This window comes from Hyla sarda, chromosome 3 (genome assembly GCF_029499605.1).
Source record: "Hyla sarda isolate aHylSar1 chromosome 3, aHylSar1.hap1, whole genome shotgun sequence".
NCBI classification, from domain to species: domain Eukaryota; kingdom Metazoa; phylum Chordata; class Amphibia; order Anura; family Hylidae; genus Hyla; species Hyla sarda.
The window spans coordinates 137563268-137590953 of NC_079191.1; the positions used below are offsets into that span (position 1 = coordinate 137563268).

General features: G+C 42.2%; 1 long non-coding RNA gene across 1 annotated transcript in view; it reads right to left on the bottom strand.

The window, feature by feature from the left end:
- Window positions 1-777: 777 nt before the first annotated feature.
- LOC130360642 (uncharacterized) overlaps window positions 778-27686 on the bottom strand; it is a 77345-nt gene continuing 50436 nt past the window's right edge. The window contains exon 3 of the long non-coding RNA XR_008890742.1: window positions 778-901. This is a non-coding gene — a long non-coding RNA (uncharacterized LOC130360642). The remainder of the gene's footprint in view (window positions 902-27686) is intronic.

Below are 27686 nucleotides of genomic sequence, written 5' to 3' on the forward strand. Positions count from 1 at the left end.
TCATTTAATTTGTTTTGTCCATATTGTTAAGCAGGGACATTTTCAAGGAGACATGCTTATTATTTCTTTGTTGTAAAAATCTTTTTGAATAACATAAAATAACCTCAACTTGAATGTTTTTGCTTTTGATCTGTGTAAGGACAGATGCAATTTCATAGTACACAGAGAGAGTTATTGCTGTCATAATTACTATCCTTTAAGGTAGACTTTCTACAGACTATTTTATCTCACTTCATTCACTAGTTTATTATCTGTCAGGCAAGCTGAAGGAAAGTTCAAGCCCCAACGAATCATTGTTCTTTCTGCTTTTCTTTGAAAATGTTTTTTTTAAAGATAATGTTATATCGTCTAAATGTAATGATATGATATTTCTTTGAATTGTGATTATTCCATCTGTGTTTTACTTGATTTTCTGTAGGGGTGAGTGTTCAGCAGAAAGTGACCAAATGTCAACATTCCACTTTGTAAAAAAAATGATCTGATTTTTTTCTTTCGTTCTGCTCTTGGTTTGTAGGTTGTTTTATTTATTTTTTATTCCTCTTGTAAACACAGTGGGGAAGTTTGTGCCTATTTTGCACATTTCTGGCACTGGGATCCACACAAAAGTTACATAATTTTAGCTAATTTCTAAGTTAAAGCTACTCTTTGATGTAAATTGTGACTCTAAATCTGTCAAAATATACTTCACTACAGTTGACCTTCAAACTGGCTTTTTGCATCCTGTTAAAAAAAAGTACTGTTTTTGTTAGGCATATTTACCATTCAAACAAGATACAAAAGGACGAAGACACAAAGTATGTTGGTTCCTTTTTCTTGTCCTGTTTAGGAGTGCGATCCAGATGGTAACACCACAGTTATGGCAACAAAAAGAAACAGGATCCACTTTTTTCTATGCGAGAACCTGTGGGGAGAAGAGATAAAAATAAATGTATGCAATTTTTTATTCATAAATGTGCCTAAATCCTTGTCCACCAGCAAGCCACATGACTTTCCTAAACTTCCTTAGATGGTTCAAATGCCTCAAATTTCAAAGGCAAATTGTTGATAAACTTTCTATAAGTAAAATCAATGAAACAATAAATTGCAAACACATTAGTAATAGCCCCAAATATCATAGTTTTGATACAGTTAGTGTTACTGTCACTTATATAAACTTTTGACATGTCATCCTGACCTATTTTTAATGGCCATTTTCCCCCTTATGTCAACCTCAAAAGCGTGTGTAAAATGTAATATCCTGTAAAATGTTATGCTGTATGAACCTGGTCTAAGGTAAAGCTCCAACATTATAACATGAAAACAAAAATACTGCAGTAAGATGTATAAATATAAAATGTGGCAGATCTAATTATGTGTTCCATTAAAGTGTATGGAAAAGTGGTTGTTGGTGCACACATTGTTAAAAATGGGCACTGTCTTTTAATTGTATGGTTTGATGTTTTGGTGCATTAGTTAAAATAAAAAAAATAAAAATTGGCACTGTCGTATTAAAAAAACTTTTATATGTTGTACATTGTGGCAATCCGTTAACCTTTCTAATATATGTCATATATTTGTATAGAAATCAGGAGGGGATTACAGAGCAGCCTGCAGTGATTGGATAAAGAGATCCAGCACAGCAGTCATGCAGAGTTAGGACATGCCCCCTCCAAAGTACAGGATGAAAAACTAACTGAGCAACAGAAAGAAGGTATTTGTGTGAGAAATATGGGTGCTATACACATATGAATTATATGTACATGAGCCGGATTATGCACTGAGTACAATATGCAGGTACTCTTTAAAAATTGGAAGTGATTCCATTGTTTGAATTTTTGCCTTTTTTTATACAATGTGTGTACTGACAGCAACTTAAACTTTATAAACTTTAATGAAACACATTAATACACAAAAATATAGCCATTTTTTTCCTTTTTCACTGCTATTTTTTATTTTGCAAAGTATGAACCCAGTATTATGGTGAAAACATGTCCATTAAATATTTAAATAAATTAGGGCTGCATTTTATACTGTGAGTGAACATACCCTAAGGGTGCATACACACACACACACACCGAATCTAACCATAAAAAGTTCCAAAATCTATGCATCTATCTAAACCTTATGAACTATGCACAGAAGACATGAAATTGAAGGAGTATTCCGGCATTTGAAAAATTCTTAGACATTGCTGAGGCTGTAGAAAAAAAAAAGTTATACTTAATTAACCTGGTCTACTGCAGCTCCCTTTTGGGGTCATTTGGTCCTCTAATGCTTCTGTCTTCTTCTTGATTCCCATACAAGAGTTAAGAGTAGGACTTGCCTGCTCAGCCAATCACTGGTTGCAGCTGTGGCCTTTATTGGTCAGTGATTGGCTAAGTGGGCAGGTCCTGCTCTAAACTGTAATGGCAGAAGCAGGAAGAAGAGAGAAGTATCAGGGGACTGTAATGAGCAAAACAGAGGCTATGGAGGATCAGCAGAGGATCATAGGTAAGTAAGAATAATTTTTCATTTCAAATTTTCTACAGCCATATGAATACCTGATTTTATTTAAATGTTGGAATACCCGTTTAAGTTCCCCCTATGCTGCAGAACTAGATGCTGATGTGTCATCAGTGTATTTTCTTTTTCTTATGCACTGTAAAATATTATTTGAACACTTTGCTTTCCACCTTATTTTGTGCCATGTTTAGGCCGTCAATGAACTATTAAGTCATTCAGTCAATAAACCTACCAATGTTAAAATTTTGCTTGAAGAGAACACACATTAAATAACATTTCTTTTAGTACATTGCCGAAGAGTTCAAACATTGATGTCCAATAATGGTTAAATGTGAGTGTATTTTAACACTTATGTATAAGAGTATAATAATACTCTGAACTATCAACTGTAGTAATATTTACAAGATCCTGGTCTTGTTTCTTGCACAGGCTCAAAGACCGTGGGGTTTACCAGAAGAAAACTTAAATTATGTATGGTCATTAGAGATTCAGACTAGTGTCAGGAATCAAAGTATAAGATATCAAAGACTTGCAATAAATCAGACCTATATCAAGGTTTTCTGTTGGAATCAATAACTTGCATGCATTTATGCTGGCCTTTGGATCTGTTGAAGCACGGTATACACTAGGAAAGTCAGTTATGGACTAGACTGGTATACTTAATTACATAAACAAGTATTCTGCTTAGAAGAACCACAGATCTTCATTATTCCTAATAAATAGTGTGAAAGTAATTTTGTGTTCTTGGTATTAAAAACAATGATTAGAGAAATATCACAGGATACAATTAAAGGAAAACTGGCATCAGTGTTACCCACACTAACTTGTTGGTACAGGTGTGTAGTGCGAGTTGACACTGATAACAACCATACTTACTTGATACTATCTTCTTCCAAATTTTCTATTCCAGAGCTGGCTTGGGCCATGGGTGGAGTCTCAGGACCTGCTGCTGGTCCCGCTGCAAGCAGGCCTGAGGAAAGAGCAGTAGTGACAGGAAGCTTCATCTATGCCCCAAGCCGACACCAAAATGGAAGCTATCGGGACAAAGGGACTATGGAACAGGATGAGGTAAGTATGGTTTTCGTCAGTGTCACCAGTACTACACACCTGTACCAACAAAGGGAGTAGGCTTAAATACATTAAAAATAACTCTGAAGTCAAAGAAAAAATGTAGCCAGCTCACTGCTGGTAGTGGATCAGTCCCCGGGCACTCGTTGTTACTTGTTAGGAAGCCAGGATAATGCCGAGCCGTTTCCTCGGTGTCGATAAATAATAAAAGGAAGGGTATCCATCTCCCATAGAAAAAATATTTGAAAAAATTAAAAGTCCAAAATGTATTGATCCATATTAACCCCTTAAGGACAGAGCCCATTTTCACCTCTTGGACGAAGCATTTTTTTGCATACCTGACCACTGTCACATGAAACATTAGTAACTCTGGAATGCTTTTACTTATCATTCTGATTCTGAGATAGTTTTTTCGTGACATAATCTACTTCAACATAGTGGTAAATTTTTGTGGTAACTTGCATCCTTTCTTGGTGAAAAATCCCCAAATTTGATGAAAAAATTAAAAATTTAGCATTCTTTTAACTTTGAAGCTCTCTGCTTGTAAGGAAAATGGATATTCCAAAGAATTTTTTGTCTATTTTATGTTTGCATCATAAAATTGACGAGTTTTTAACTTTTGGAAGACACCAGAGGGCTTCAAAGTTCAGCAGCAATTTTCCAAATTTGCACAAAATTTTCAAACTCACTATTTTTCAGGGACCAGTTCAGGTTTGAAGTGGATTTGAAGGGTCTTCATATTAGAAATACCCCATAAATGACCCCATTATAAAAACTGCACCCCCCAAAGTATTCAAAATGGCATTCAGTAAATGTTTTAACCCTTTAGGTGTTTCACAGGAAAAGCAGCAAAGTGAAGGAGAAAATTCAAAATCTTAATTTTTTACACTCGCATTTTCTTGTAGACCCAATTTTTGAATTTTTACAAGGGGTAAAAGGAGAAAATGTATACTTGTATGTGTAACCCAATTTCTCTCGAGTAAGCACATACCTCATATGTCTATGTAAACTGTTCGGCGGGTGCAGTAGAGGGCTCAGAAGCGAAGGAGCGACAAGGAGATTTTGGAGAGTACGTTTTTCTGAAATGGTTTTTGGGGGGCATGTCGCATTTAGGAAGCCCCTATGGTGCCAGAACAGCAAAAAAAACAAACACATGGCATACCATTTTGGAAACTAGACCCCTTGAGGAACATAACAAGGAATAAAGTGAGCCTTAATACCCCACAGGTGTTTCACGACTTTTGCATATATAAAAAAATAATAATAATTTTCACTAAAATGTTGGTTTTCACCCAAATTTCAAATTTTTTAAAGGGTTAATAGCAGAAAAGACCCCCCAAAATTTGGTACCCCATAAGAGGACCTGAAGTGCACTATGGGCGAACTACAATGCTGAGAAGAGAAGGAGTCATATTTGGCTTTTTGAGAGCAAATTTGGCTCGGGGGGCATGTTGCATTTAGGTAGCCCCTATGGTGCCAGGACATCAAAAAAAAAAAAACACATGGCATACCATTTTGGAAACTAGATCCCTCACAGAATGTAATGAGGGGTACACTGAGCATTTACCCCCCACTGGTGTCTGACAGATCTTTGGAACAGTGGGCTGTGCAAAATTTTTCATTTTCACGGACCACTGTTCCAAAGATCCATCAGACACCTGTGGGGTGTAAATTCTCACTGCACCCCTAATTACATTCCGTGAGGGGTGTAGTTTCCAAAATGGGGTCACATGTGGGTGTGTTTTTTTTTTTTGCGTTTGTCAGAACCGCTGTAACAGTCAGCCACCCCTGTGCAAATCACCTCAAATGTACATGGCGCACTCTCCCTTCTGGGCCTTGTTGTGCGCCCCCAGAGCACTTTGTGCCCACATCTCTGTACTCGTGAGAAATTGCGTTACAAATTTTGGGGGCATTTTTCCCTTTTACCTCTTGTGAAAATGAAAAGTATAGGGCAACACCAGCATGTTAGTGTAAAAATGTTTATTTTTTGACACTAACATGCTGGTGTAGACCCCAACTGTTCCTTTTCATAAGGGGTAAAAGGAGGGGGCGTAAAATTTGCGGGAGCGGAAAATTTGCCGCAGCTCAAATTTGAAGCGGGGAACTCACTGTAATCTGCCGCCAGTGTGAATGTAGCCTGTACATTCACATGGGAGGGGGGTCAAAACTAGAACTCCCAGCATGCACTGACAGACCATGCATGCCGGGAGTCGTAGTTTTGCAACAGCTGGAGGCACACTGGTTGGAAAACCTTGAGTTAGGTTCTATGACCTAATTCAGTATTTTCCATCCAGTGTGCCTCCAGCTGTGGCAAAACTACAACTCCCAGCATGTACTGATTGCGGAAGGGCATGCTGGGAGATGTAGTTATGCAATGGCTGGAGGCACAGAAGTACAACTCCCAGCATGCCAAGACAGCCTTATGCTGTTCCTGAATGCTGGGAGTTGTAGTTTTGCAAGATATAGAGGGGTTCAGGTTGTAAATCACTGTCCAGTGGTCTCAAAACTGTGGCCCTCCAGATGTTGCAAAACTACAACTTGCAGCATGCCCAGACAGCAAACTGCTGTCTGGGCCTGCTGAGAGTTGTAGTTTTGCAACATCTGGAGGGCTACAGTTTGAGATCACTTAGTGATCTACAACCTGAACCCCTCTAAATATTGCAAAACTACAAGTCCCAGCATGCCCACACATCAAACAGCTGTCTGGGCATGCTTGGAGTTGTAGTTTTGCAACATCTGGAGGGCCACGGTTTAGAGACCACTGTAAACTGTGGCCCTCCGGATGTTGCTAGGCAACAACTCACCTAGCAGGACCCGGATATATTGCTGCCGCCACCGCCGCACGTGGGGGAGGATCGCGCTCGGGGATCCGGGATCCAGGTAAGGGACCTTCGGCGCTGACCTTCCCTGGACAGTTCCCCCATTTTGCTCGGACACCGATAGGTGGGCAAAGCGGGGGAACCGAACTTTAACCCCCCCATCCCCGGTCTGCTATCGGTCGGTCGCTCGGCCGACCAATAGCAGGGATAGAAGGGGTGGCACCCCTGCCACCAAACTCCTAACCCTTCATGGGGATCGAGGGTCTCTTATTTTCCGGGTCACCGGGTCACCAGTGACCCGTATGACCCGGAATCGCGCAGATCACAGGTCAGAATTGATCTGCGATTTGCACCCATCGCGGTCATGGGGGGGGTCTCAGGACCCCCCTCGGCGATGTGCCGGGATGCCTACTGTTAGATAACAGCAGTCATCCCGGCCCGATCACCGCTACCGGTGATGCGGTGCTCCCGGGAACCCCGCGACATACATGTACGTCGCCGCGCGCCAAGTGACACTTCGCAGCGCCGTACATGTACATCGCTCATCGTGAAGGGGTTAAAATCATTAAAGAAAAACACCCAGTGAAGGTAAAACCCCTACGCCGACGCATTACGGACCAGTGGGTCTAACTAAGGACTTTTGGACTTTTAATTTTTTTCAAATATTTTTTCTTTGGGAGCTGGATACTCTTTCTTTAATTATAAAAAAGCACTACTTGTGGCTTAAAGTAAGTCAATTCAAAAGTAGTCCAACAAATTGGAAATCATATTAAACAGATTGCATACAAAAGATATCAGGTGAATAGGTGTGGAACCCTTTTTTTTTTTATACCTCCTGAAACCCTTTCAAAAGAATTTATTAAGGTCTGTGCTAGGGTGATGATTTAGCACCCCAGATTTACAAACATTTACACTTGCTTGCTAGGGGCAGCCTCAAATACATCTGGATTAATCTAGAGGCATGCACCTAAATCCAGTGTGACTATACACTGGAAGGGATTTATTTACGCCTGCCGTGTGAAACACCAATCTAAATAAATTATTTTCTTTGTGAAACCATTTAGTTCAAAGCCCTGATAGAAGACTTGAAATAAACCAGAGCACAGGATTTCTTCCTTAGCCTTGGGGAGGGGACATAAGTATCGGCCCCTGGCCCTTGTAGTGCCTTCTTAATCAGAGGGTTAATGAATGTTGGCAGTCGTAGTCTTTCTGATGTGTTCTTTTTGTGTGATTTAGTTCATTCAACTGGCTTATATACAAAAAAAAAAAAAAATCTGCAAGCAGCCTTTCTCCTCAACAGCAGGCACTATATCAAGAGAACAGCTCTGCCATTGATCCTAGTGCTAGTCAAGACAGTATAATGAACTTTCTTGCGAAACATAGTTCTATACACTGTTCCTCTCTACCTATTCTGCATTCTTCTGTAGAATATGACAGTACCTAGTCTTAGGTTGCGATTAATATGCTCCTATAGAAGCTGAGGAGAATTCATACAGAAATACATGCTGTATTGATTGAACCTGAAAACTTTATATTGAAAAAAGTGTGAATTTCTATATATTAACCAGATAGTGATATTGTGGGCTTCACATTACAAAATGATTTACCTGGTGCAAGCTTTACAGATATCTATTAGATCATGAAAAGCAGAAAACCAGTGGTAAGCAAAGCAATACAAAATGCACACCAAATATACTTTCATTGTTAAAAAAAAGCATGTTAAAAAGACCTCGTAAAAAAGTGTTGAGAGAGGCAAAATGTGTAATTTTTTACATGGGTACCAACTTTTCAGGGATATATTTGTTTGTTTTATATCTGATGTTACAGTGTACTTATAAATACACATTGGTATATGATTTGTACTTATTCCCAGTATTTAGAACATTGGGCAGACTAGGTGGGCTAAATGGTTCCTATTTGCTGACACATTCTATGGTTCTATGAGTCCTTTTGTCAAATTGCGTATTTGCTAAGGCAGGATTCAAGAAAACTTTGCCTTATCATGAATTGCCCTTTTGTGTGTGTAAGCAAATGGGTTATTCAGGCCTTTAAAATTCATGGCTAAAGATGAGCAAATTTTTTTAGAAAAATTTGATTCGACCGATTCGCCAAATTTTCCGAAAATTTTGGTTTGGTCTGAATTTATTTGTGTCAAATCGCTATTAAAAATGGCTATTTCTGGCCTACAGAGAGCCTCAATAGGGGTGTAGAACACTTTGCCTTGCTGTAACACGCATGAGGTGTGTCCTGGGTTAGTGAAATAATACTGTTATTCAGTATGATATGCAGATCAGAGGTGTCACTAATAGAATCACTGTCGCAGAGCAGCACAATGACAGAGCCTGGAGGTGGCATCAGTATGGAGAGACCATATAGTGGTCGAATGACAGTGTGGAGGTGGCGGTAGCATGAGAAGACCACATAGTGGCTGAATGTTACAGCATGGAGTAGGTGGCAGCATATAGTTGCTGAATGACACAGCCTGGAGTTTGCAGCAGCATGAGGAGAACATATAGTGGCTGAATGACACAGCACGGAGGTGGCGAAAGCATGAGGAGAACATATGGTGTCAAAATTGAAGAGAAGATTTTTTATGTAATTTTTTTTAAATTTAATTTTGAGTACCCATTTTGGTGAGCATCGAGCTGGCGGTCCTCCGCCATGGCAGATACCACCTGTTCCAGACCCTTCCTCACAGCACCCCTGACTGTGATAATGCGAATGTTTCATTTAATCAGTTATGGTTTATTGTTATCGCTCCAAGCTGTTTCAGGGGATTCTTGTGTTAATTCCACAGGTAATATATATCAAGGAGTGACTGGAAGTGCAGGAACAGTGTTGGCGCTTGGATGATAAATTGCAGGAGAGCCACAGGTAAAATAACCAGGTAGGTTTATTCGGTAGTGATGCAACGCATTTCGCTGCACATGCGCAGCTTCATCAGGCATGTCAGGTAGGGCCATCACAAAGGTTAAATAGCCATAGTGATTAACCCTTCACAACACTCAAAATACAATAAAAAAAAATTTTACAAAGACATATATTATATAATACAAAAAAATAAGATAAAAAAGATCAAAAAATCAAATATGTTCAGAAAAATAAATATGGAATTGAAAAATGCTCTGTTAACAGACAAATCCGCATTAATGTGAATAGACCATACAAACTGAATTGTAAGAATGCAAACAAAGGCAAACCCACAATCAGCCAAATGAATGGTCAAATATTATTGAATAAAGCCTTATTCACATTGTGTGAGTGCACGAGAATGGTACTATATTTTGTTTTCGGACAAAGCTCCATGTATCGCATCAATGTAGATACATATCAATAAATAAATATTTTCCTTTCATGATAGAGTATTTTCTATAGGTCAGGATTAGACATGAGCGAATCGAAGTTAACGAACCCGAATTCGTTACGAATTTCATGAAAAATTCGATTTGCAACAAATACGAATATCGCCGCGATTCTATCGCACGAATTGCTTCATTAAACTCCATTTTAAAGCGTTCCAGGCTATTGGAGACCTAAGATGGCAGACCCACATGTGAGTACATGGGGCAGGGGATTATGGGAGGGCGGGAAACAGCGGCGGGAATGAAGGTAGGCGGGCTGACCCTGAATCACATGTGAGATGCAGCCTATCAGTGTTCACTGACCCCTGTGATGTAACAGCCCTATATAATCAGCGGCCATCTTCCCTCTGGTAATTTCTCCTATGCACGAGATAGGGAAAGGAAGTGACTGCACGCCTGTGAGCTGATCGCATACAACGGCGTTATATAGCATATATGCAGCGTTGACATCAGCATTAGGGAAAGACACAGGGCACAGTGTTGCTGCAGTTCTGACCGAGAATGATTCTAGCAAAACCTCGTATTCTCCTTACTCAATATAGTAGGCATAGAGGTGCTGCATAGCAGTCACCTGCATCATAGATCTCACTGCTGTTTTACCTGTATGGAGCATTTAATCTACTCTTTTTTCAGCCCAGTTGAGTTTTTTCTGTTGCTCCACAAATCTCATTCTCACAATTGTGTGACAAAGTGCAATTTAGGGTTTAATCCCTGTAAAAAAAAAAATTCTGTGGTGCTGCCCAGTTGGGTCCTGCTGCTGTTCAGAAATAAGTCATATTAGTGTGGACTTTAGTGCCTTTTTACCATTCTTCACCTGTTACTCTGTCTCTGTACTAAATTCAGTGTTATATCACACGTTATACACCTGCCGGTGTATTAAAGAAAAAAAAACTTTTTCCTGCGTACAAATACGCTTTTTCAGTGGCCTTATCATTGCAAAGGGCAAACATGCAAGCAAATAGCGTACCATATACTACCTTTTTTTCTGTCTCTGTGCTAAATTCAGTGTTATACCTCACGTTATACACCTGCCGGTGTATGAAAGAAAAAAAAAGTTTTGCCTGCGTGCAAATACACTTAACAGTGGCCTTATCATTGCAAAGGGCCTACATACAAGCAAATAGCGTACCATATACCACCTTTTTTTCTGTCTCTGTGCTAAATTCAGTGTTATATCACATGTTATACGCCTGCCGGTGTATTAAAGAAAAAGAAAAGTTTTTCCTGCATACAAATACGCTTAACAGTGGCCTTATCATTGCAAAGGGCCTAAATACAAGCAAGTAGCGTACCATATACTACCTTTTTTCCTGTCTCTGTGCTAAATTCAGTGTTATACCACACGTTATACACCTGCCGGTGTATGAAAGAAAAAAAAAAGTTTTTCCAGAGTACAAATATGCTTTTTCAGTGGCCTTATCATTGCAAAGGGCCTACATACAAGCAAATAGCATACCATATACTACCTTTTTTTCTTTCTCTGTGCTAAATTCAATGTTATACCACACATTATACACCTGCCGGTGTATTAAAGAAAAAACTTTTTTTTCCTGCATACAAATACGCTTAACAGTGCTCTCATCATTGCAAAGGGCATACATGCAACAAAGGAGTGTACTATTTAGTAACTGTTATTCTGTCTAGGGCCTATAAACTTTGAAAGGACAGCCGAGAGTAATTGCATGCTGCTGTTCTATACCCTCATAAATGCACTAAATATGTCAGGCAGGGAAGTGCCAGGACGTGCATAGAGAAGGGGCAGAGGCCTACATACGTCAGGCAGAGTTGGCAGCAGACTTGGGGCGAGTGGCAGCAGGAGTTGTAGCAATAGGCCTGAGCTCCCGTTAACACCCAGCGGTCGTGTCGTTGACCCATCTCTCTTCGTCAATTGGTTTGCACACTCATCCCCATCATCACAAGCGACATCTGACAACCCCAGTAAAGAGTCGGTGGGTTCCTCAGACACAACCCTCAGTTGGCATGGCCCGGGAGCAGTCCCCATAATCCCATTGCCTTTGTCCTATGCTGTTCCCTCTCCCAAAGAAGTATCTCATGCTTTGGGTTCAGCTCCACTATTTAGTGAGGACGATGTAATAGAGGACAGTCAGTAGCTAAGAATGTGAGGAGACATGCGTTGCTTGCTCCGCAAGGTGGGCAAGTAGTGATGCGGAGAGTGACGTGGGAGGCGGTGTTTCAATTGTTCAGGGTCCTGAGGCACACACTGTTGTGCAACACGAGGAGGACATCAGTGACGTGCACACATCTTTTGATGACGATGAAGCCGATCGCAATTGGAAGGCAGGTGCAGAAACCGGGGCTTCATCATCATCAGGAGAAGAGATTTGCTCTTTGTCTATGAGACAGCAAAGCGGTAGCACGATTGGCAATCAGCGTGGTGGTGGCAGTAGTGGAAATTCAGGAGCCAAACGTGCCAGGGGGAGACCACCTGCTTCGCGGCAAGCTACCATTCAGGGAGGAAGTGGAACAGGGGTTCCTGGAGACGGCGCCAATAAAAGTGAAATAGTGCAGACTGCGGCTGGGAAAATCAGCTACTCTGCGGTGTGGTTGTTCTTCATAAAGGACATTAGCGTAGTCACATGCAAAATCTGTGGGCAGAAAGTGAAGCGTGGCCAGGGTCCCAATCTCCGCACCACGGCCCTGCGTCAACACATGATTCGCCACCATAAAGCGGCCTGGGATAACCGTGGCTCCGATGTAGTGGTCCAGCCTGCCGCATCACCCAGTGTCATCCAGCCAAGGCTCCACCACCTCATCTGAAGGGAGCATTGTGTCAAACCCTCCTTCTTGCGCTCCTGCTTCTTCCGCTCGTAGTCAGCCATTCCGCCAACAATCGATCGGCGAAGCCATGTCCAAGAGACAACAGTATGCGCCCACTCATCCAATGGCGCAGAAGTTGAATGTGCTCCTGTCCAAGTTGCTGGTGTTGCAGTCCCTCCCTTTCCAACTGGTGGACTCTACAGCTTTCAGGGAATTGATGGCTTGTGCCAAGCCGAGGTGGAGAGTCCCAAGCCGTCATTTCTTTGTGAAGAAGGCAGTACCAGCCCTGCATAAGTTTGTACAAGAGAAGGTGGGCCAGTCCTTGAGCCTGTCGGTGTGTTCAAAAGTGCACGGCAGCACCGACGTGTGGAGCTGTAACTACGGACAGGGACAGTACATGTCTTTTACGGCCCACTGGGTAAATGTTGTTCCTGCACAGCCACAACAGCAACTTGGACAGGTCACACCGCTTCCTCCTCCACGCTCTCGGTCCCAGGCAGTTGGTTCTTTTACAGTGTGCGCCTCCTCCTCCCCGTGTCCTCGGCCTCCACTGCACGTCCAAATCTTGGTGGCCCTTCATCGTACCACGTATATAGGGCACAGCGGTGTCAAGCCGTCCTTCACATGGTTTGCCTTGGCGAACGGAGTCACACAGGGGAGGAACTGCTAAAGTTCATTAGAGAAGAAATCCGAGTATGGCTTACTCCACGAAATCTGGAAATGGGAACCATGGTGACCGACAATAGGAAGAACATTGTGGCCGCGCTGCGACAAGGAAGTGTGAACCATTCGCCCTGCATGGCACACGTGTTGAATCTGGTTGTCAAGAAGTTCATCAAGTCTTCACCCCATTTGCAAGACGTCCTTACAATGGCAAGGAAACTGTGCATGCACTTCAGCCACTCGTACACCGCCAAGCACACTTTGCTTGAGCTGCAGCGTCAGAACGGTATCCCACAACATAGTCTCATTTGTGACGTTGCCACACGTTGGAATTCCACCCTCCATATATGCGAACAAAGAAAAGCCATCACAGATTTTTTGATGATACAAGCAGATAGGAGTACTCCCCTGTGTAACTTCAATGTGAATGAGTGCAGTTCTTACGTTACACCTGTCGTTTGCTGAGGCCCTTTGAGGAAGCCACATTTTTTGTTAGTCGCTCGAATTACGCCATGAACGACGTAATTCCACTCCTACATTTACTCCAAAAATGATTGAAAACATGGCTGGTCAAGGCAATGGAGACGTCGCGCCTACATCAGAAGGCTACATGAGTCCTGTGGGGGATGAACTGGAGGAGGATGATGAGGGGCAGAGCGGAGCACAGTTTATGGTGGATGAGATGGCCAGTGTTTCTGGTCATTGGTCAGGAGAGGAGGAGCAGGAGCAGCCAGAGGAGCTGGAGGGTTATTACGAGGGAGGCGAGACAGAGGACCCAGACACACCGTAGCAGTATGCAGTGGAGATGGAGGCAGGTAGTCCCAGCGAGTCACTGTCACAAATGGCACGATCCATGCTGAGTTGCTTGCGTAGTGACCCCCGAATTGTCAAAATTTGTCATTGCGATGACTTCTGGATCTCCACCTTATTAGACCCTCGCTACCGGCCCAGAACGGGGGCCTTTTTTACACCCACTGAGAGGGAGGACAAACTGACCTACTTCAGGGAGCTTCTACGTAGTCGGTTGGCCGATGCCTATCGGCCACATGGTCCATCCACTCGTAGGTCTGACTCGGGGGGCCCTCTGCGCTCACCTTCCACTGCCACGGCTGCTGGGGAGGGGAGGGGTGGCAGGAGCAGTACCGGCTCAATCAGCAGCAGCCAGAGTCTACAGTCACTGATGAGTAGCTTCCTTCAGCCGCATTGTGAAGCTATTCATCAGCAGCAGGTGGACATGGAGCAGGACCTGAACCAGCAGGTGGTGGCTTATCTCGACATGACCCTGCCAACAACCGTTGAAGATCCGCTGAACTTCTGGGCAGCCAAACTCGATTTATGGCCGCAACTAGCGGAGTTTGCCCTGGAAAAGCTGTCCTGCCCGGCCAGTAGTGTGCCATCAGAGCGGGTGTTTAGTGCGGCCGGGGCCATAGTCACCCCAAGGCGAACTCGTCTGTCCACTAAAAATGTGGAGAGACTGACGTTTGTCAAGATGAATCAGGGATATATCAGCCAGGATTTCCAGCCACCAATGACAGGTCTGAGTAGATTGACCATGCTCCTACAACAAAATTTTCTCTATTGTGGTTGGTTATGAAACCCTTTGGGGCAGACCGGGGCATTGTACGGCCCGCTTTCCACATACGGTCCTTTGATTGGCTCTGACCGGCCCGCGCTGATTGGGGGACAACTATGCTGCCTAATCTGGGGGACAACTATGCTCCTAATCTGGGGGACATCTATGCTGCCTAATCTGGGGGACATCTATGCTGCCTAATCTGGGTGACATCTATGATGCCTAATCTGGGGGACAACTATGCTCCTTATCTAGGGGACAACTATGCTCCTAATCTGGGGGACAACTATGCTCCTAATCTGGGGGACAACTAAACTCCTAATCTGGTGGACATCTATGCTGCTTAATCTGGGGGACATCTATGCTGCCTAATCTGGGGGACAAGTATGCTCCTAATCTGGGGGACAACTATGCTCCTAAACTGGGGGACAAATATGCTCCTAATCTGGCGGACATCTATGCTGCCTCCTTTGGGGGACAAGTATGCTCCTAATCTGGGGGACAGCTATGCTGCCTAATCTGGGGGACATCTATGCTGCCTAATCTGGGTGACATATATGCTACCTAATCTGGGGGACAACAGTCTGTTCCATGCTGGGAGTAGTAGTACTACATAAAATTTAAAAAAAATGTATTTTAAAAAAAAGTGAAACACACACTTTATTAAAAAATAATAAAAATTGGGTTATAAAATATATACATTGCGTTTAATAAAAAAATTTCCATCACTGCTGCATCCTTTTTTTTTTGGTACCCAAGAAATTTTGGGTACCAAAAAAAATACGCCAAGGTGCAATTTCCACACAAATAAAAAAAAATGCCGGAAAAAAACGCAAGAAAAAACACAAGAAAAAACGCATGATGACGTAACTTGCACTGGCGATTTTTCAGGCGTTTTTTTAATCCCTCAAAACGCAGTGCAAAAAAACAAGTGGAGACTTAGCCTTACGCTGATACTCATGTCATCAGATAGATTGTTTGATGTTCCATCCCGGAAGCCTCATTCAAGTCTGTATGACTTATATATTTATGCACATGATGTGGTATTGATCAGATTGACTAATTCAAATTTCAATAAACGTTTGTAAAAGAGCGTTTGTGAAAAATAATTAATTTAGATACTTGTTGTGCGTACATTAAAGTTTAAACAAAAGAAGAAAAACCAAATGCTTACATGCAAATCATTCACAGCAGACACTGTATACATCTCCATGCTTTTCGACTGTTAGAGATTAGAGAATATTTAAAGGGGTACTCTGGTGGAAAACTTTTTTTTTTTTTTTTAAATCAACTGGTCCCAGAAAGTTAAAGAGATTTGTAAATGACTTCTATTAAAGAGAGCACTGTGGACAAGACAAACAAAGAAATTCAAAATGTATAGAATTTTCTCTGTAGCATACAGGGGCTAAAAGTACTGGAAGGGTAAAGATTTCTTAATAGAAGTCATTTACAAATCTGTTTAACTTTCTGATACCAGTTGATTTAATTAAAAAAAAGTTTTCCACTGGAGTACCCCTTTAACACTACAAATATGTATATTTTTTTGTCTACATAAAGTTAAACTTCTTTTCAAGTCAAATCTGAGCATTATCTAAAATGCTTGAAAGTGAATTACTACCTTTTTGTGCTATTTCTTAACCCAGCCAATTTAGGACCCAGCCAATTTACACTGTAGGACCCGGCCATTTTTTGCACATCTGACCACTTTCACTTTAAAGGGGTACTCCGGCACTTAGACACCTTATCCCCTATCCAAAGCTGTCACGTCCCCTCCCATAGGCTTGCATTGAGGGGGCGGAGCGTGACATCACACAGGGCGGAGCCTTGACATCACAACGCTCCAGTCCCGTGATCGACAGTAATCAGACCCGGTGCGAAAACGCTTCGGGGACTGATTATAAACGGGATGCGGCGTTCAAGATCATGGGGGTCAGCAGCGGCTGGACCCCCGCGATCAGGCATCTTATCCCCTATCCTTTGGATAGGGGATAAGATGTCTAATCACCGGAGTACCCCTTTAAGCATTAATAACTCTGGGATGCTTTCACCTTTCATTCGGATTCTAAGATTGTTTTTTCGTGACATATTCTACTTTATGTTAGTGGTAAAATTTTGTCGATACTTAAAATTTTCAAATTTTATGAAAAAATTGAAAATTTTGCATTTTTTTTTACTTTGAAGCTCTCTGCTTATAAGGAAAATTTATATTCCAAATAAATTATATATTGATTCACATATACAATATGTCTACTTTATGTTTGCATCATAAAGTTGACATGTTTTTACTTTTAATATGTAGGGGAGATAAAAGACAGACAGATGCGGCGCTGATGGTAGGTAGATAGGTAGATAAGAGCCTGCTCACCTTTGTTGGTTGCACTAATGTCAGGCGCAATGCTGATTGAGAGCCTTGAGCAGGTATTTTTCTGTAGGTGCACCGGGAGCAGCTGGCCGTCGGTCCCGTCAGAGACGGTTGGTGCAATCCTGTAGTGTGTATAGGATGTAGGGATCCCGGCAAGGGTCTCGTATTCTTTCCGTGGGTGACAATTTTGGCGCTGCAGCGCTACACCAGCGGAGTGAAATTAGCAGTCGGAGATAGTGCAGAGGATGGTGATCACTTTTCATTAAATAGTCATAAAAAGGATCAGTTTCGGATGGACAACGCTTTTCGGAGAGGCTCCCTCCTTCGTCAGGTCCGCATTACCCTGTGGACCTGACGAAGGAGGGAGCCCCTTCGAAACGCTCTGTCCATTAGAAAACGATCCTTTTTATGACTTTTTAATAAAAAGTGATAACCATCCTCTGCACTATCTCCGACTGCTAATTTCACTCCGCCGGTGTAGCGCTGCAGCGCCGAAATTGTCACCCACGGGAAGAATATGAGACCCTTGCCGGATCTTCAAAGTAAAGCAGCAATTTTCCAATTTTTCACAACATTTTCAAAATCGAAATTTTTCCTGGACCAGTTCAGTTTTGAATATTTGAAGGGCCTTCATATTAGAAATACCCCATAAATGACCCCATTATAAAAAATTGCACCCCTCAAAATATTCAAAATGACATTCAGAAGGTTTGTTAACCCTTTAGGTGTTTCACAGGAATAGCAGAAAATTGAAGGAGAAAATTCAAAATCTAAATTTTTTCTTGTAGACCCAGTTTTTTTATTTTTACAAGGGGTAAAAAGAGAGAAATCTTCCTAAAATGTGTAACCCAATTTCTCTCGAGTAAGGAAATACCTCATATGTGTATGTCAAGTGTTTGGCGAGTGCGCTAGAGGGCTCAGAATGGAAGGAGCGACAGTGGGATTTTGGAGAGTGAGTTTTTCTGAAATGGTTCTTGGGGGCATGTCACATTTAAGAAGCCCCTATAGAACCAGAACCCCAAAGAAAAAGCCCATGGCATACTATTTTGGAAACGTAACAAGGCGTACAGTGAGGCTTAACACCTCACAGGTGTTTGACGACTTTTCATTAAAGTTGGATGTGTAAATATTTTTTTTTTCACTAAAATGCTAGGTTTCCCCCAAATTTTAAATTTTTACAAGGGGTATTAGGAGAAAATGACCCCCAAAATTTGTAACCCCATTTCTGCTGAGTATTGAAATACCTCATGTGTGGACGTCAAGTGCTCTGCTGGCATACTACAATGCTCAGAAGAGGAGCACCATTGAGCTTTTGGAAAGAAATTTTTTTGGAATGGAAGTCAGGGGCCATGTGCGTTTACAAAGCCCCCCGTGGTGCCAGAACAGTGGACCCCCCCCCCACATGTGACCGCATTTTGGAAACTACACCCCTCACAGAATTTAATAAGGGGTGCAGTGAGTATTTACACCCCACTGGCATTTTACAAATCTTTGGAACAGTAGACTGTGCAAATGAAAAATTTAATTTTTCATTTTCACGGACAACTTTTCCAAAAATCTGTCAGACACCTCTGGGGCATAAATGCTCACTGTACCCCTTATTACATTACGCGAGGGTTATAGTTTCCAAAATAGGGTCACATGTGGGGGGTCCATTGTTCTGGCACTATTGGGGCATTGTAAACACACGTGACCTTCAATTACGGATGAATTTTCTCTTCAAAAGCCCAATGGCGCTCCCTCTCTGCTGAGCATTGTAGTGCACCTGCAGAGCACTTTACATCCACATATGGGGTATGTTCTTACTCTGAAGAAATGGGGTTACAAATTTTGGGGGGCTTTTTTCCTATTTTCCCTTGTGAAAATGAAAAATTTTGGGTAACACCAGCATTTTAGTGAAAATTTTTATTTTTTTTATTTTTTATCCAACTTTTCACTAAACACCTGTGGGGTGTTAAGGCTCACTATACCTCTTGTTATATTCCAAAAGGGGTGTAGCTTCCAAAATGGGGTCGCATGGGGGTATACATTTTTTGGCATTTATGTCAGAACCGCTGTAATATCGGCCACCCCTGTGCAAATCACCAATTTAGGCCTCAAATATACATGGTGCGCTCTCACTCCTGAGCCTTGTTGTGCGTCCGCAGAGCATTTTACGCCCACATATGGGGTATTTCTGTACTCAGGAGAAATTGTGTTACAAATTTTTGGGGTCTTTTTTTCCTTTTACCGTTTGTGAAAATAAAAAGTAAGGGGCAACAACAGCATGTTAGTGCAATTCTTTTTTTTTTTTTTACACTAACAGGCTGGTGTAGCCCCCAACTTTTCTTTTTCATAAAAGGAGAAAAAGCCCCCCAAAATTTCTACATCAGTTATTCCCAAACAGGGTGCCTCCAGTTGTTGCCAAACTCCCAGCATGCCTGGACAGTCAGTGGCTGTCCGGAAATGCTGGGAGTTGTTGTTTTGCAACAGCTGGAGGCTCCGTTTTGAAAACACTACCGTACAATACTTTTTCATCTTTATTGGGGGGGGGGGGCAGTGTAAGGGGGTGTATATGTAGTGTTTTACCCTTTATTATGTGTTAGTGTAGTGTTGTGTTTTTAGGGTACATTCCCACTGGTGGGTTTACAGTGAGTTTCCCGCTAGGAGTTTGCGCTGCGGCAAAAAATTTGCAGCAGCTCAAACTTCAAGCAGGAAACATACTGTTAACTTGCCCGTGTGAATGTACCCTGTACTTTCACATGGGGAAGGGGTAAACCTCCAGCTGTTTCAAAACTACAACTCCCATGCTGGGAGTTGTACTTTTGCAACAGCTGGAGGCACACTGGTTGGAAAACCTTCAGTTAGGTTCTGTTACTGTTCTGTATTTTCCAATCAGTGTGCCTCCAGCTGTTGCAAAACTACAACTCCCAGCAAGTACTGATCGCCGAAGGGCATGCTGGGAGATGTAGTTATGCAACAGCTAGAGGTTGGCAACTACAACTCCCAGCATGCCGAGACAGCTGTTTGCTGTTTGGACATGCTGGGATTTGCAGTTTTGCAACATCTGGAGGGCTACAGTTTAGAGACCACTGCACAGTGATCTCCAAACTGTGACCCTCCAGATGTTGCAAAACTACAAATCCCAGCATGCCCAGACAGCAAACTGCTGTGTGGGCATGCTAGGAGTTGTAGTTTTGCAAGATCTAGAGGGCCACAGTTTAGAGACCACTGCACAGTGATCTCCAAACTGTAGCCCTCCAGCTGTTGCAAAACTACAAATCCCAGCATGCTCAAACAGCTGTCTGGGCATGCTGGAAGTTGTACTTTTGCAACATCTGGAGGGCTACAGTTTAGAGACCACTGTATATTGGTCTCAAACTGTAGCCCTCCAGATGTTGCTAGGCCACTCACCGGCTTCTGTAGGATCCAGGGAGCCGCATCGCCGTCCTCTGCTGCTGCCGATCTCCGCTCCGATCATCGCTTCCGCCATCGCCGATGGGTAAGTGGTTCTCCGGCGTCGGTCCCTGTCGGTTTCCCCATTCTGCCCCGCCTATTGTTGGTGGACAGAAAGGGGGAAACCGAAAGTTAACCCCCCCCCCCCCGCCCTTGATCTTGTTACGCCGAGCGCTCCGGGTCCCTGCTCCTCCCCGGAGCGCTCACGGCGTCTCTCTCCCTGCAGCGCCCCGGTCAGTCCCGCTGACCGGGAGCGCTGCACTGACATGGCCGTCGGGGATGCGATTCGCACAGCGGGACGCGCCCGCTCGCGAATCGCATCCCAAGTCACTTACCCGTCCCGGTCCCCTGCTGTCATGTGCTGGCGCGCGCGGCTCCGCTCTCTAGGGCGCGCGCGCGCCAGCTCTCTGAGACTTACAGGGACAGTGCACCAATGATTGGTGCCTGGCCCAATTAGCTTAATTGGCTTCCACCTGCTCCCTGGCTATATCACATCACTTCCCCTGCACTCCCTTGCCGGATCTTGTTGCCTTGTGCCAGTGAAAGCGTTTAGTGTTGTCCTAAGCCTGTGTTACCTGAACTCTTGCTGTCCATCTTGACTACGAACCTTGCCGCCTGCCCCGACCTTCTGCTACGTCTGACCTGGCCTCTGCCTAGTCCTTCTGTCCCACGCCTTCTCAGCAGTCAGCGAGGTTGAGCCGTTGCTAGTGGATACGACCTGGTTGCTACTGCCGCAGCAAGACCATCCCGCTTTGCGGCGGGCTCTGGTGAACACCAGTAGCCTCTTAGAACCGGTCCACCAGCACGGTCCACGCCAATCCCTCGCTGACACAGAGGATCCACAACCTGTAAGCCGAATCGTGACAGATCTGCTATTGGTCGTCGCATCTAGACAACCAATAGCAGGGATAGGAGGGATGGCACCCCTGCCACCTCACTCCTATCCCTTCAGGGGGATCGTGGGTGTCTTTGACAACCCCAATCCCCCTTGTTTTCTTGGTTACCGGGTCACCATAGACCCGTATGACCTGGAATAGCCGCAAATCGCCAGTGTGAATTCTGATGACCCCCCTGCGGGGTGCCTGCTTATCGATATCAAGGACGTATGGGTGCATCAAGGGTCCTTAAGACCCATGGTGTTGTGGCGTAGCGGTACCTCATGGGTCCTGTAGGGGTTAATAGTTTGGCTATTTTACGGCCAAACTATTTAGACACAAGGCCATCACACCCATATGGACATCATATTCCAAACCTTGGAATTGTGTGTAGTAGGGTAGTACTTTGTTCACTGGGCCACAGTCATGCTGGAACAGGAATGGGCCAAACCAAAACTGTTGTCACAAAGATGGAAACATACAACTGTCCAGTTGCAGCATTACCTATCATTCATTTTAACATAATATCTAATTCAAAACCAAAATATATATATTTGTGTGTTGAAACTGAACAAAAAATGCAATTCTGCAAATTTGTAGAGTTTTATTACATTTCTAATGCTGTTAAACTGACGTGTTTTTTCTGTAGTTCTGTTTATTCTGAAATAGTGTTCCTCAACCAGCTACAATAGCCAGTAAGGTGCATTGATCTGTTCCACCCACAAAGCATATTTAAGTGGCACCTATATATGCCTATAGGGCCTGTGAAAACAGTATTGAATATAACAGCTTTCCACAAACACCTTCAGTGCTCATTGTGCTGTCATATACACCTTCAGTGCTCAAAAAGCATGCTGATTAGTTACACGTATTTAGCCTATAGTGTTAATACAAGTCTGTTGCATTGTGCTGTCAGTACTCATTGTGCTGTCATCTCTGGCATGCAAAAGAATGTTCCTCTGACACATATATGGCCTGTTAACACAGTTTTGTTGAATTTCATATTTTTACGTAAACACACTTTATATATTTCTAGTTGTGTACATGCAAATACATGACTGTATTTTTTTAATTTTGGTTTTATTCAACTTGCCTTATATGTACCTTGTTGTAAGATATACGCAGTTCAAAGCATTAAAACTTAAGGTTGACATGTAGGTTGGTGAAAAATCACCCAACAGAGATAAAACAATCCTTTAAAAAAATATCTGGTAAAGCAATTGTCCATTCTAGAAGGTCTGTTTTCTCATCTCAGTCTTTGCTTCCCTCCCCCTACTGCTACGCAGAAGGATAGCACTAGCCACGAGTAGGAGTTGGGTCACTGTCAGCCTTTGGAGCGTGTTGTTGAAATGGGGAAAAGGGCTGCAATGGCCGAGCATTGGACTTTTGGCACGCTTGGAAAAATCCATGCTGTCTTCTTCACTTGCTGGACTAACTACCTGTTATTCCCAAAAAAGGGAAAATTTTTGGCATGCTCGGAGAAAAACACGTTTTTTCCCCATGCCTCTGTGTGCATATTAACACTGACAGGCACATACCAACAATCATGTGATTTTCAGTGGTTGTCTTGGACAACGGGAGAGACCAATAAATATTAAAACGTGATAATGTGAGTTTTTTTTCAACTTGAGAGACCACACTACCCAAAAAAGTGGCATATTTTTAACCCCTTAATGCATATGGACGTTTATGAACATCCATAAGCGTCTCCTGAGGTATGACGCCCGCTCAGCAGGTGAGCACGCATCATACCCGGTGGGTCCCAGTTGCTATAAGCAACCAGGACCCTTGGCTAATGCCGGACAACGCCGATCGGGCTGATGTCCGGCATTAACTCCTTAGACGCGGCCATCAAAGTTGATCACAGAGTCTAAAGTGAAAGCAAAAGCTTCCCAGCAGCTCCCGGGCTGATCTGGACCATCGCGATCAGCTAGGACGCAGCAGAAGGGTGCCTTACCTGCCTCCTGTGCGTCCAAACGGCGATTTATTGCTCCAAGCCTGAAATCCAGGCTTGAGCAATCAACCACCGATAACACTGATCCCTGCCATTGAATGCAATGGAAGTGATCAGTGCATTGAATCAATGGGGGCTATAAAATTGCAAAAAAAAGTGAAAAAACGTTAATAAAGATCATTTAACCCTTTCACTAATAAAAGTTTGAATCACCCCCTTTCCCCAATAAAAAAAACTGTGTAAATAAAAAAAAAAAACATATGTGGTATCACCACGTGCGTAAATATCCAAACTATAAAAATAAATCTTTAATTAAACCGCACGGTCAATCGCGTACATGCAAACAAAATTCCAAAGTCCAAAATAGTGTATTTTTGGTCACTTTTTATGCCATAAAAAAAGGAATAATAAGTGATAAAAAGTCCGATCAAAACAAAAATGGTACTGATAAAAACTTCAGATCACGGCGCAAAAAATTAGCCCTCATACCGGCCCATACATGGAGAAATAAAAAAGTTATAGGGATCAGAATAGAGCAATTTTAAACGTATAAATTTTCCTGTATGTAGTTATGATTTTTTTCAGAAGTAATACAAAATCAAACCTATATAAGTAGGGTATCATTTTAACCATATGGACCTACAGAATAAAGATAATGTGTAATTTTTACCGAAAAATTTACTGCGTAGAAATGGAAGCCCCCAATTTGTCGCACAATTATTATTTTTTCCATTTCACCGTAGATTTTGGGGTAAAATGACTGATGTCATTACAAAGTAGAATTAGTGGCGCACAAAATAAGCCCTCATATGGATTTTTAGGTGCAAAATTGAAAGTGTTATTATTTTTGGAAGGCGATGAGGAAAAAACAAAAATGCAAAAATTTAAAAACCCTCCGTCCTTAAGGGGTTAATGAAACTTTTGTTACATACATTTCGGTAAGTGCTTTGAGTCACGGTTTTTAATCGATTTAGATTTCCCTGTGACAAATATATATATATATTTATCCATATGCGCAAACAATTTGAGTAGGAAAAATAGCAGTTATACTAAACTGGGGTAAAATATTAGTTCTCCGAGAAAATAATGAATTCACTGGAGAGCTTTTAATATAATTTCAGAGTAACGTCGATAAAATCTGATTGCTTTAATGTAGTAATAACAGCAACATTTCTGTTCTTCTTACAACCAGGCATTTTTTTTCTGCTGGTATTTCTCCTCATGTTTACAGATTTAACAGCATTTTTAGACAATAGTAGGCTGCTCTTTGAATGTTTTGCTTTGTTATTAAGTAAATTGCAGAAATAATCCTTAGCAAATGTTCACTGTTAACCTGTTTTCTACAGTTTTCTGTTTCTTTGGTTCCTTGTTGGTCACGAAAAAAGAATATTGCGGGTATATAGACAGACAGATCCCGGCACCCTAATTGTCAGCAAGAGGAGGTGCTGTACTGTAACAATTGGGGGAGCAGATGCTAATAGCAGATGTGTACCATATAAACATGCAGATAGAAAATGATGCCAGCTCTCACCCGTCTGTGATGAAAAATCGTGGTGTCTTTTATTAAGAAGTTCACGCAGTACAGTCCGGTTTGCAGGGAGAGGGAAAAATATAGCTCAGTCGAGCTTGTGTGCCATTTCACGGGTTCTCCCGCTTGGTCATGCCTTACAAAAATAGAATATAATTGCTTTGGATTGCTCCTCTTGTGATCTCGGGAGGCTCAAAATGTGGGAGCAATGGTTGTCAGGTATACAATACCTAGTATGACTAAGATATCATTAATACTCTTAAAGAGGATCTGAAACTTAATGGGACACCTTCTAACATCATATCCTTACCATCCCTGAAGGCAGAAACGTCTCCCGGGGATAGTAAGGAAGAAGATTTTACTATATATAATGCCTTGGCACACATTATATATACAATCTACTAACAGGTTCCCTTTAATATGAATCTATCTTCTTCAATTTTCATCTATGTGACAAACTACTTTATTTCTGGACATGGTTATAGCAAGGTTCCTTGTAACAAGGCCATTTTGGGTCTTATACATTTGGGTCTTAACAAGCTATCTCGATGAACCTATAGTAACTTGACAGGGCGAATGCATTGGAACGAATCTCGCTACCGATTTAGCCAGTCAGGAACCAACTAAGCATAAACTCTATAGGACCAGTCAAAAAGTTGCAAAATTGTAGTCAGGGACTTGGACACGGTGATATTAAACAGCAAAAATTCCAAAAGAAAATGGATAGCTTTTGTGCCCTGAATAAACTTGATGAAACAATGGACATCATCATCCTTCCTCCACTGTAGCTGTGCCTGATTTAGATCCATTTTCTTTTGGAACTTTTGCTGTTGTATTTGCAGGGAAGGGAGGACCTGACCGGAGGATCGAGGCTGCACATAGACTATCCTTTTCCACACGTTATATGGTGTTGTGCCCTGAGCGCAACATCTTGTGGTAAGTGTAAATTTTTACATTTTGCCAAAGAAACCTTTTAGTACCGCACTAGGGGCGCTGTGTCTTTTTTCTTGTTTATCTTACAGTGATATTTAAGGGTTTTACTTTTTTTTCTTAGTAACAAAACAAATACATTCTTATAAATCCTGCTTGCCCAGCACTAACTATACAAATTACTCCCCGGTCTATAAATGTGGCTTACTACCAGCCACCTAGCAAACTTGGCAAAACATGTGTTACTCATACAGGTAACAAAATCTTCATTTTGAGGCTACAAACATCTGGATTTAAATTCACATCAATGGTACAGCTTTCAGACTGCCTCTCAATCCAGTGATGAGCTGTCTTTAGCACCTGTGCTGATCTAGGCTAGTCTGCATGGATAAAAGGCCCCACTACCAAACCTGCCAAAAAAAAACTACCAAAAGTTTTGCCGGGATTTATCTATTTTTGGATTTTCCATACCTTACTAAGCTTTCTCTATGTGCTTCCTGAACCTGGTATCCGCATACGACTGGTACCTTGGGGAAATATAGCAATCTACAATGACCATTACTGTTACTGCCTCACACCAATCTAGTAAACCAAGAGTAAACCAAGATTTTGTTGGAAAATGTTATTGCAATATAGGCTATGTAAGAATGTTGTTCCATTTCTATCTTGGATCAAATTAAGTGGCATTTTCCATTTTATTACTCCTGAGTAGAGATGAGCGAATTTTTGTAAAATTTCGATTCGGCCGATTCGGCAAATTTTCCTAAAAAATTTAGTTCGGTCCGAATTTATTTGTGGCGAATCATTATTAAAAACGGCTATTTCTGGGCTACAGAAAGCCTCAATAGGGGTATAGAACACTTTGCTTTGTCATAACATGCATAGGGTTGCTGTGTTAGTGAAATAATACTGTTATTCTGTAGTGATAAGCAGCAGGCCATATTCGAATTTGCAAAATTTGTAAATATAGTGATGATTATTCATCCTATGTTCGCAAAATTCGCATATTTGCTATGTTCATTCACTTTTTTTTCCCACACGAAAAATCAAATTGAAAATTTGCATAAAAATTTGCATGTGAAAAAAATAATAAATAAATAAAAAACAGACCCATGTGATAGACCACTATTCGCATGGAAAATTTGCATGTGAAAAAAAAACAAAAAAAATTAATATTCGTCATTACGAATATATAGCACTATATTCTAAATATTTGCGAAATCGCAAAGTGCCGATATTCGCGATAAAAATTAGCATTACGAATATTCGTGTTCAACACTATTATTCAGTATGACATGGAGATTACAGGCATCACTATTAGAAACACTGCCGCAGAACATCTGGATGTAGCACCAGGATTGGGAGACCATATGGCGTCAGAATTGAAGAGATGAAAGAGGTTTTTTTTTTATGTAATTTTTATTTAATTTAATCAGTTGCTGTCAAAGGACCTGAGACGGCAACCGTTATTTGCTAATAGCTGACATGCGGCGATTGCCGTGGCCGGCTATTAACCCTTTAAATCACCGCTGTCAAAATCAAAGAGACATTTAAACCATCCCTGGTGGTCCAGTGGGGTGGATCGCCCACCCTGCAGCGCAATCGCGCGGGAGGGGGGTGGGGGGGTCTGGCGATCCACTGCTGAGGTAGCCTGATGGCTTACCTCTCCTTCCGTGCTGGCTGCTGCGCTGTGAATGATAAAACCTGGCAGGAGCAGGCTTTATCAATCGAACGCAGAGCACACAGATCAATGTGGTGATATGAAACCACATTGATCTGTATGAGGAATCTGACGATTCCTCCTAAAAGGACTAGAAGTGTGAAAAAAGTTAAATAAAAAGTTAAAAAAAACACCCAT